The following is a 9,652-nucleotide window of genomic DNA, read 5'->3' as shown; positions in this document are numbered from 1 at the left end:
ATTATTGGCATTGATCCTGAATGTACTGCAGGTGAGTTATATGTCATTAATAAATCAATACATGTCTTTAATTCTTATTTGGCTTAAATTATGAGAGCTGTACAGTTTTCCTCTGCTTCGTTATTTGGGCAGTGGATGATAACACTAGAGAAATCTTTCCATTTCTTCTTTGCTAAAGAAGATTTTCAACTATCTAGTGGCTTTGTATAAAGTGAATGGAACTTGCTTCAGGCACAGATGAAGAAACTGCACTGTGAGTTAAAAAAAAAACCAAAAAAACCCAAAAAAACCCCAAAAGAGAGTGTTTAAACAGAGTAGAGTGTTAAATAACAACAACAACAACAACGACAACAACAACAAAAAAAACCTCAATTTTTTTTTTTTCTGCACTACTGTTTACAGCCGTTGCACAAAAAAAGAGTCTTTGATCCCAGTTTGGTAGGGCTTGATTTGTGCAAAGAAAGGAGATGCAAAGCTAATGCACTACATCTGCTCTGTGATAGTTTTGCAAGCAAGGCCTTCAGAGAGCAGGTTTGTGGAAGTCATCCACCCCAGGGTAAACCTCTGCAGTGGCAACCTGAGCTAGTCAGTCTGGACTCCTTTGACTGCCAGTATGTCTCATCTTCAGTAGGGGATGCTTATTCTCCCTTATCTAGCAGTTAGTAACAAAAAAGCCCACAAGCCTAAACCCCAAAGCCAACCAAAGAAAAGAACCCAACCCTGAGATAATGAAAATGGTAATACTTGAAAGCCATTTAGATGCACAGTTGCACAGTTTGATAAGATAAAAGTTTTTTCACATTTTATCACGTGATGTGTGAAAGAGATGGCTACTTAACATTGAGTGAGTGTAGCTTTTGTTTGCTGTGGGGACAGAGGTTAGAGGCCCTCTAGACAGTGGCTTAGAGACACAAAGAACACCTATGATCTAAAAGAATTTTCAAAGAAAGAGAGCCTTCTCAGTGCAATGCTGGATTCAAGATAATGAGGTCCAATCCAAGGTTGGCTATATACCCCTAATACGACCTTGGAAAAGACATTTAACATCCCACTTGAAAGACCTGATCAGTTATCTGCAAAGAAGAAAAATAGCTGTGGGAGGTTTTCCCCCCATTCATTTTGTTTAGATTGGGCGTACTTTGAGATTGCCCTATGCACTTTCATATGGGGCTGCAAGTATAATAAAACACATCCAAAAGTCAGGAGCGAACAGACTGGTGAACAAAAACTGAGGTGAGGATGTCTCACTGAAACATTGCAAAGCTATCCTGGTCTAGTACATCTCACAGTGAGTTCCAGCTGTGACACCCCAAGGTCGGGGATTTCCTGTGCCTAGCTCGGCAGTGCCTAGCGTCGGGGCTACACAGCCTGATTGCAGCACTAAGGACCTTCAACACTGTGAAAAAACTGCTGCTCTCTGAAATGGATGAGCAGGGAAAGAGTGCAAAAGTAATGCTTTGGCAAGGCCTTTCAGTCCATGCAGTAAGCCCAACACTTCAGTAAATTTGATAACCTTCCCACATTTCTTTTCCATTTACGCAAATATATTCATGCCTCAGAGCCACACTGAGACCCAGGCTGGATTGCAAAATATTCCAAAAATCCTTTCAAGAAGATTTTCCTTTTATTACTCTCTCATAGAATTTTCTTCAATTAAAAGTTATCTATTATTTTAAGAGGTAGCTTTGCAACTCATTGCCGAAGATATTGTAGTTGACAACTGAGACAAGCCACAGATTTGAAAACAATACCTTGAGTGGTTTAAAAAAAAATCTAAAGCATTTTTTCCACTTTGAGTAATGCAGTCAGGCTTGAAATGTGGTATCTGATGCTCTATTAACTTTTCCTTTAGAAAGAAAACCACTTTTTTAGGTAAGCTTCTGTCAAAATCTTTGTGTTTAAAACAAAGGAAAGTAGAACACAATACTGCTGTACTCCGGTCACCTCATAGGGCATCACACCTTGTGGTAAAACAAATGCCTCGGACATGACAAAATACCTTGAGGTATTTATTGTCACTGCTGACTTAGGTAAGACAGAATTTAGTGTAGCAAATAACTCTAACACATTTTAAGTTTAATTGAATTTGTGATTCTGCAGAAAACAAAGCCCTTTTGTGATTTTCACTTTTTTTCCCAGCTGATTAATAGCAATTTCAGCACGTAGTCTCTCTGAATAAAAGTGGAGGTGTGTGCTCAGAGGTTACATGCCACTAGCTGGGAAGCCAAGTGCCTTTAGTGGCTGGGAGTGGTTTTTCTCTTAGCATGGTTGAGCATACCAGAAGGTGCTCATGCTTTTATCAAGTGTTGATTTTGTGATTAAGCTGAGATCTCAGGAATGTTTTCTGTTTTGCTTCTTCCCCGTCACCCCCATCTTTAGGCTGACACTAATGAACTAAACAAAAGAACTGAGATTTAAAAAAACCTACAACAATAGAACAAAATAAAAAGAAAGAATTGGCTAAGGCTTTTAAGGAAAAATGTATAAGTAGACAGAACCAGTAGAAATGTAGTCAGAAATGGTCAAAGGACAAACGAAAAATACAACTGAAGGCGACTTCCTGCCTGAAAAAAGGCTGCCACAAAGGAAAACATCCAGAAATTGGTGAGGGGACTAAATTTCGCACAAGAAGAGTTTTATCTGACTATAAAAAGGTTATGTCATAATGAGAAAGGAAAATAGGAGCATTTAGGAAGTAAAGGAGATCTAATAAAAGACCTGTTAATTGCCAAACCAGACATGGGCTCCCGGAAAATATAAACATAAAAAAGACAGTCGGTTCAGGTCATATGGGGACTGTGGTATTTATGCAGCAAATGTAAGGTTTAATTGGGAGCAGCCACATTGCCAGTTCCTGCAGAGCCTGAGCCAGCTGAGATGGTGTCTGGGAGAGGTCATCAATCCCAAGTAGCCTCAATGACATTCCCAGACTTGGATGTGCTTCCCAGACAAAGGCTGTCTGCTGAGACATAGCAGAAAAGGAAGAGTTTGCAAGAGACTTCCAACAGTGGTTTAAGGGTTGGACCAGGAAGAAATGCATGAAGGACAATGAAGAGACTGCCTGCTAGTTGGTGGTGTCGACCTCAGGGTGCAAGAAACTTCTCAGTAAGGCAGCTCAAGCTCTAAGTTGTGTGCGAACAAGAAGAGAAATTCAGGTGTAGATTCTCTGTAAGGGAGGAACAATCCTGGCAGTTATATTTGGCTGAGGATAAGCTCTCATCTCACTTTGTGCAATAGAGGGAATTCTGGGGAAAGAAAACCCCAGATATCTGTGGAAGGAAAGCAGGAGCCACTGAGGACAGTGCTATAGACATTTCCTGTCCAGTGCAGCAGTGTCTGCTCCACAGTATCTCATGGCTCCATACATGTGCCACCCAAGCACCCTTCTTGCTCCCAGGCCCTGGCTCTGCTTCAAAAAAGCAAAATTAAGGAGAAGAAAAGCAGCAGGTCTTCTTTGAGTGTAACGTGCTTAATTCTGTTGATAGCCCTGACACTTTTACCCAATATAATTACATTTCAGTAATGCACTAGATAATTTATGAAATACTACTTACTTTAAAGGTTGTAACTAATTTATCTGTATCTAACCTATCAAACATACTGCCCAAAATGGTATTTACAGCATTTCCCAATTTAACTGTAGATACTTGTCCTATTGCATGCTCATCAGGTAAGCTCACTGAATTTACCAGGATTCAGGAGATGATTGGAGAATCATTACTGGTAGAAATTCAAAACCCAAATGAGCTTCTGTATACTGATATTCAGATGAGAGGTATGTAGCTAAAAATACCCCTTGTCAACCGTGGTTTTTGTTATGTGTCAGTTCCACTTGAAATTTGCTACAGACAACCAAGATGAGCAGGGCCTGCTTGCAAGGAATATTTTTCCCTACCCCTTTGATCTAAAGCAGATGTTACTGATTATCAGCAGAAGGCCTGTGTTGCATGCTAAGAAAGTCAGTACTGCTCAGCAGAGGGTATTGGTAAAGCGTGGGAGGGGATAGGCCATGTATTACTGCTGTGAAATTACCCAACCGTTCCACTGCAGTTTTTATTGCAGAGGTTTTCTAGGCTCAGTAAATCAGTGGGAGGTCAAGTCACACCTTATTACAGCGCCAGAGAGTTTCAGATTGCTTAGCATAAAGTGTCTGATACAAAGGACAGGCACTAATTTCAGGAAAAACAAAGAAACTCAGAAAACCCAAAGAAAATAGGAAAATGGGGGGTTCCTGAAGCACCTCCATACAAGGGGAGGCTGCTGAAGTCAGTGTCATGTTTCATCTGAATGAAAACCTGACATACTTTATGTCATTGCTGATGTTTTTGAGTCTCTTCTTTCTCCCCATGTAGGCTGAATTAATGGATAATGTGATTAGATCCATCCTGTGGACAGCTCACAAATCCCTATCCATAATGGAAATGATCTCCTCTTCCTCTGTACTGCTCCAAACGTCTCTGCATGGCATGATTGCACACGGTTCAGCTATTGACGCTCAGTTTCCCAAAGCAGATGTTTTACACATTTTCAGGGATGTGGTTTTCTGAATACAAATTAGTAGAAGTGGCAACGGAAATGGCGATTGGTGGTATTTGTAACTCAAATGAAAACATTCACATTTACCAATTGCTCTGTTTCTGGAGCTCTAGTATAATGTTAGCTATTTTTCTTATCTGATTACATTCTCATTCCAGCATGTATTTCTTTTTCCCATTAAAAGTCAGTAACTTGGTCTCTAAACAGCGGAAAAATTAAACACCAATTAGAGCAATTAGAAAATCACTAATTTTGTCTGCTGAGTCTGGTTCTGCATTCCCTTTAGATGCGTAACTTCCAAGGAGGTCAACAGGAGGTCTGTGGGCAAACATGCGTTAGGATCTAGTCATAAAGGAAAATTAGATTAAGGTTTCATAAATAAATCACTTTTTTTTTTTCTTGATTGATTAAATAATTGAAGAAAATCATCACATGTCTATTTGAAGTATATTTTCTTTACAAAAATATTGTGGTTTTGAAAAAAAAACAATTAAAATCTACTTTTAAAAGAGGATTATTTTAATAGGTTAAACAAGATTGTTTCATTTAATCTGTATAGACATGCTTTGAATACCTCATTTTGAAATAGATGTTTGAGTCACCTTTAAATGTAGTGCAAAACAATCTGAGAACAGTGCTTGTTTCCAAAATGTTGTAATAAAACATTTTAATTAATAATGCTGTTTATTTAATTCAAATAATTTTGACAGAAATGCATCAAGCTCATGACAGTAAACTGTGACCTTCATTTTCCTGTGAACAAAGACAGGAAATACCTGTATAGGACTCTGCTGCAGATTTGGCTGCTTGGAGGCTAATTCCAGTAGGACTACTGCCCAGACCCTGCACATTATTTGCTTCAGAAACAGGACAGGTATCTAATCTTTTTTTTATTATTATTTCCGCTGAAAACCATGCCTCCTACCCTGCTTTCCAAGCTGCTGCATTGTTTTAAGCATAAAAAATTTAAGTTATATTTAGATTTAATGGAGTAGTAGAAGGACTGGGGGGAACAACTGAGTTGCTTCGCTGTAAATCCTGTGATCCTTGAGGATGATGTACAGCAAAGTCAGTCCCTTGCTTCTGTACTCTGCTTTACTCTCATTCTCCTTCTGTTTCTTTATTCTCTTTGCCACAGTCCACATAGCAGCAGACATTTCCAGTCAGCATCTTCAGATACAAGTGAGTGATGTAAACCTGTTTTTTCCTTCCAGACAAGAGAAAGGTTAGATAACTGCTCCAGGCAACCACAGAGCTGTCCTAAAGCATTTACAGCTGGTCACTATGCAGATGTTCACAGGAGTCACACAGTCTCCCAGCAGCAACTACAGCATCCTGGCTTCCCAGAGGGAAGGCACTGGATGGTATCCACTGGCCCTGGGCATGTGAGGATGCCACGACAGTCTCTGAGGCTGGCTGTATGTGTAAACAGATGAGGAGCAGATCCTGCTTCCTCAAATCCCCCTCAGAGCCCATGGATCCCAGTGCTACTGAAGGCAAAGTTCCTGCCCAATAGTCCTTGTCTGCAGAGGTGGCTCTGTTTCTCTGTCCTCTCCGGCACATTTCCTGCAGCAGCTGTACGCACATGGGCAGAGAAGATACCACGCTCCCCAAACATTTAATCATATCCCTTTTCCTAATTAACCTTCCATTTATCTATTTTGCATGGTGGGTTTCTAGTTGTAAATAGGAGGCAATTGGTGGGTAGTTTGCCTCAAAGCAAAACTTTTTTTTTTCCTCTTGTTTTTTTTGAAAGCTTTTTTTTATTTTTTTTTTTTTTTTTTAAGGTAGAGAGACAGAGGAGGTACAAATTCAGTTCAGTCCTATCTGCACAAATTTCAACTCCTTTTGCTTATTCTCTGTTTATTTATTTGTGTGTATATATATATATATATATATATATATATATATATATATAAAATTCTATTATTGAAACTTTCTTGGTTTTTCCTCTTCACTTTTCCCTCTGCTGGGATGCGTCTTTGGGGAAGAAGACCAAAGACCATCTCAGAAGACCATCTCAGCAGGACTACTTTAAGAAGACAGCTACTCAGATGGACTAGGGCACAGAGGAAGCAACAGCAGAGTTCTACCTTTTTGAAAACCACTGAACTAATCCAGATGTCAAAGGCTAGGAGCACCCAAGCTGAGCAAAGCTCAGTCTGTCTGTCTTCCTGATTTTTCCAGTTTCTTTTTCCCTCTGCAACAACCCTTTTATCACAGCATTAGAATCCAGCATTAAATTATAATTTTCTGTAATGCAAAATCATGCAAAATTTTCTCTTTTTTGCTGCCTTCTCTTCCACTTCAGCTGAAAGCACTCTGATTTTAGTACCCAGCTAACTACTTTGGATCTTGCCAAAGTTCAAGGTACAGTATCTGATATTGTTTTTTAATCACAGCAAGCTCTATTTCCACTGAATGAATACTGATGAGTTAGACACCAGAAAGCCTTAGGTCAAACAACATGCCTTGTTCTGAATTCTCAGTAGATGTAAGCAATTATAAATCTGTCAGTACAATCTTCTTTACTTTCAAAATTGACTACAATATTTTGTAATAAATTTCTAAAATTTTTATCAAGAGGGGTGGTTTTTTTGTTTGTTTGGGTTTGGTTTTGGTTTTTTTTCCTGGAAGTGTTTTTTGTTTGGTTGGTTGGTTTTTTGTTTTGTTTTATTTTGTTTTGTTTTTCTGTGTGTGTGTAGCATAGGGCTGCAGAGCCCCTTTCCAATGCACAAATTTATCCGTGTATGGTCCTTCCAGATCATCCCTGGGCCGCCAGCCCGTGCAAGAGCAGATGATGAGGGACAATGTGGGAGGGAATCTGTGTACTCAATACCCTTTCAGGACAGGATTGGACCACAGGATCTCACTTCATCCACTGTGAAGCACAGACTTGCCCCTCACTTGACATCAGCAGGACTGACATTTTCTTATGACCAGCACCATGAAACCTGGATCACCTGAGTCTCACAAAATTGTCTGGCAGGTATAAACTTGGCCTTTAATTCACTGTTAGGAGCAGATATTAGGGTTTCCCTTTTCCCTCACAAGCACTTGATTTCATAGTGATGGCTGAAATTGCAAATTTCTTCAGGAATATAACACAGGACCATAATCTGAAACAGTGTGTTTTCTCAAATATAGAAAAGTTAGTGAAGAAAAATTATTCCTGCAAAGATAGAGTGACATGTCCACTCACAAGTTAATTTCTGAATAAAAACAACCGCAAACCATGAATGGAAACTGAAAACCATGACACAGCTTCTGTTTTAAAGAAAATACTGAAAATATGTGTTACTCATTCTTCAGACTTCTTACTGTGGAAATTAGGCACACTCCTATGGGTTTTCCAGTGATGTTACAATACCATGCAGAATTACTGTGAGGATAGATCCATTTCTCATCAAAAAGCCTTCTCTGGATATGTAAAGAACAGGTTTTGAAGAGCAGTTAGATCTGCTATAGAGCAGATCTGGGGCAGGACAGGAAGCACCAGCTCAGTATCTCCAGCTGAGGAGGTACCTGTCCAGCTCCTGCCCAGGAGCCCAGGCTGTGCAGAGAGGCACCATGACAGCCTGAGAGAGTCTTTTGTGATATCCCAGATGAAGTGCAAATTATCTGGCAATCCTTTGGAGCCTTCAGATGCAAAAAAAGAGAAAAAAAAGCACTAGAGTATGGGAAAAAATAGGACTCTCATATGCCTTGGGCAGAAAAGGCTTTGCCAGAGGCAAGGGATTTAGGAGCAGAGCAGCAACAGCCAGAGCTGCAGCAGGAGGGGAGTGTGTGACTGGGGCAAGGGGGGAACTTTCCATGTGTGGGCCGCCAGTGAAGTTACTTGCCAAGATATGAAAACTTTGTTTTCCCTCTGTCCAGTAGCTGTCCCTGTGTGGTCCCTGAGAGTGGCCCTGGGGACAGCAGAAAAAGGGACCATGTGTCTTGTGAGGGATGATAGCCTTATTTACCCTTTTGCTGCAATACTGCCTATTTGTTCCTAATTCATCACACCTCACATGAGAAGATGCTCTTCTGTCACAGCTGCTCCTTGCTTCTCCAGGCAGCATAGTCCTTTCTGAGTTTACTCCTGCCCCAGGCACATCCATTTGCATGTTTTTCAGGCTGCATCTCCTTTTGCTCCCTGCCATGCTTCTGTTCTTGCTAGGGTGCCTTTGTATCACCATTCCTTTTTCCTGGCAGGTGTTTTAGCTTGTCCTAGTTTAATAAGTTTCACCTTCTGCATCCTGATGAAGCTGTTTGGAAAAAGGAGAGTACCTTGGCAGAAACCTCCTGGAATACAATTTGCAGCTCTGTAGCAGCATCTGGGGAGCTGGAGCAGGATTTGCCCTGAACAAACTACATGGGGACTCTCCATCATAAATATGTCCTTTACACTAATTTCTTACCTGTCAGCAGCTGCTGAGCCCAAGCTGAAGAAAAAGCCATGCAAATGATTTATGGATTGTAGCTAATATTCTAAAACAAATGACAAACTGATCCCTGTAATGAAGGAGAAGTGAGGGCACAATTCATGAACTAGAAGCTTAGTCTCCATCTTACATTTATCCAATAATACTCTATAACAAACAAACAAAAAAAGAGAGATGTAACTGTATTCTGGGACCAGGTCTATATGGCCAGATCTGCATTCAGTGTTAGGACTGCAGCTTCATAAGTAAATATGTGTGGCAAAAATGCCCTGACAGACACCTGCACTTGTTTATATGGAGGAGAGAAATAATTGAATAATTTTTTTGTCCTCTTAATCAGTAGAATGTCTTACCTAGAAAAATCTGTGGGCAAAAATAGTTATGTCAGCACAGCTGGCATAAAATGCTCCATTTTTAACAATTCAATCGCATAGCTTTTCTCTTTAGAAACAGATATTTTGGGAAAAAAAGAAGAATTTACAAAGGAAAAGTTCCAAGTTTATTTGTAAAAAGCTATACATTAGATTCTACTTTTAAAAAGTTTACTTTCCTGCTTCTGATTTTTTAACTGAAGCTGTTCAAAAACATTTATTACATCAAATCTGCACCTTTTGGTGCTGAAACAAACGCAGCCACTGTGCTGCTGCCTGTAAAGGACAGAAGGCGAAGTGAAGCTATGCAAAGGAGCC

Source organism: Hirundo rustica, chromosome 2, assembly GCF_015227805.2.
Source record: "Hirundo rustica isolate bHirRus1 chromosome 2, bHirRus1.pri.v3, whole genome shotgun sequence".
NCBI lineage: Eukaryota > Metazoa > Chordata > Aves > Passeriformes > Hirundinidae > Hirundo > Hirundo rustica.
Note: the sequence above shows the minus strand (reverse complement) of the source record.